Source organism: Garra rufa, chromosome 2 (genome assembly GCF_049309525.1).
Source record: "Garra rufa chromosome 2, GarRuf1.0, whole genome shotgun sequence".
NCBI classification, from domain to species: Eukaryota; Metazoa; Chordata; class Actinopteri; order Cypriniformes; family Cyprinidae; genus Garra; species Garra rufa.
Window position 1 is genome coordinate 9,292,931 of NC_133362.1, and position 2,123 is coordinate 9,295,053.

Below are 2,123 nucleotides of genomic sequence, written 5' to 3' on the forward strand. Positions count from 1 at the left end.
GAATCATTTAGTTTGCGAATTGATTCACGCTCTGAAGTTCCAATTTAAAAGCAAAAGGTTCACGAACCCGCTCTGAAGTTGCTATCTCTGCTGAAAAAACCAGCATATGCTGGTTAGGTTTGTTTTGGTGCTGGGATGCTGGTTTTAGCTGGTTTATGCTGGTCCTTTGCAGGTTAATGCTGGTCCTTAGCTGGTTAATGCTGGTCGTGTTGCTGGTCAAGGACCAGCAATTTAAACCAACATCGCAGTACCAAAACTAACCAGCATATGCTGTTTTTTTTCAGCAGGGATCTGAATCAAATGATTCATGATACGCAAAGTTACGATCTAAATCAAATGCTGGTCAAGGACCAGCATAAACCAGCAAAGCTTGTTTAAACCAGCATCGCAGCACCAAAACATACCTAACCAGCATATTTTTTCAGCAGGGATGAATCAAACGATTCTCGATGCGAGAAAAAGATTTGCAAACCATCATTTCAGATCGGGACTTTGTAGAGCACATCACGAATCATTCAGTTCACAAAATGATTCACAAACCCGCTCTGAAATTCTGATTTAAAGATTCACAAACCCGCTCCGAAGATCCGATCTAAATCAAATGATTTGCTACGCTCTCTGAATCATGTAATTTGCGAAACGATTCGCGAACCCGCTGCGATCCGAAACAAAAGACTCACGAACGCGTCCCAAAGTTCAGATCGAAATCAAATAATTCGCGAATTGTGAAACTGCTCCAATGTCCCGGTCTGAATCAAAAGCTTCACGAACCTGAATCAGTTCTGATCTAAATCAAATGATTCGCGATCCCTGTTCTGTAATGATTCGCGAACCATAATTTTAACTCGTGGCTTCGGAGCGTGGTTCGTGAATCACTTAATTTACCATATGATTCGCGAAACTGTTTTGAAGTCCCGATCTGATTCAAATGATTCGCGATACACAATCCAATTGGAGCGCTTCGAAACAGTAAATCATTTTGCCATGCAGTGGTTTAACTGATTTGGAGTTTCGAAAAGCTTCGTTTCACCCATCACTATACGTGCTTTGTAAAATCATTACAAGCTATGTCAAAATTCGAAAATGAATGGCTCTTCTGTTTTTTGCTAGTGAATCGCTTGAACTGAATGATCGAAGTCACGAGTTTGAATCAATCGGAGCGGTTCTAGCGTAAATGACTCACTCAATTGAATCGGTTGAATGGAATCAGTTCCTCCCGTTTTGCGTCTTCAGCCATGTTTACACGACTATGTCAGTACTACTACTGGCTTAGCTCGCTAGTTTTATGACATTAACTGAAATAAGTGAAACAATAATAATGTTTACAAATAAAATATCCATGGGCTTATTTCCGTTCACAAGATAACATCCAACACAAATCTACGAACATATTCAGGTGAGCTACTCAGTTTACTGCTAACTACTGAAAACACTCGGTTAAAACAACGAGCTGCACCTCAAAATGCACGTTAGATGGAAACATTGTAAATTATGATCGAGTTTGAAGCTTAATTCATTACATTTTAAATAGTTTGACCACTGCAGTTCAGTTAGTGACGGTTCAGTTGAAAACATCCAAGTCATCTCATACCATTGAAGTGAATGTTACATTTATTAGTAGTACTATATATTGTAATAAATATTTGAGAACTTATTGGTGTATCTGATTGTATTCGTCTATGTAGATTGATATAGTGCAAATGGGAGAAGCAGATGAACACAAAACGGCATAACAGCATCAAGTTAAAGAGGGTAAGTAAACTTTATCATTCAACTGTCTGAATTGCACTCTTAAAAATAAAGGTGCTTTAAAAGGTTCTTCACAGCGATTCCATAGAAGAACCATTTTTGGTTCCACAAAGAACCATTCAGTCAAAGGTTCTTTAAAGAACCATGTCTTTCTGACCTTTTTATAATCTGAAGAACCTTCTTTCGCCTCAAAGAGCCTTTTGTGAAACAGAAAGGTTCCTCAGATGTTAAAGGTTCTTTATGGAACCATTTATACAAAAAAGGTTCTTCTATGGCATCGTGAAGCACCTTTATTTTTAAGAGTGTGTGCAGGTACAAAGTTATGTTTTACTCCACCCATGTAAAAAAAAAAAAAACGAAAAACGTGTTTGTGA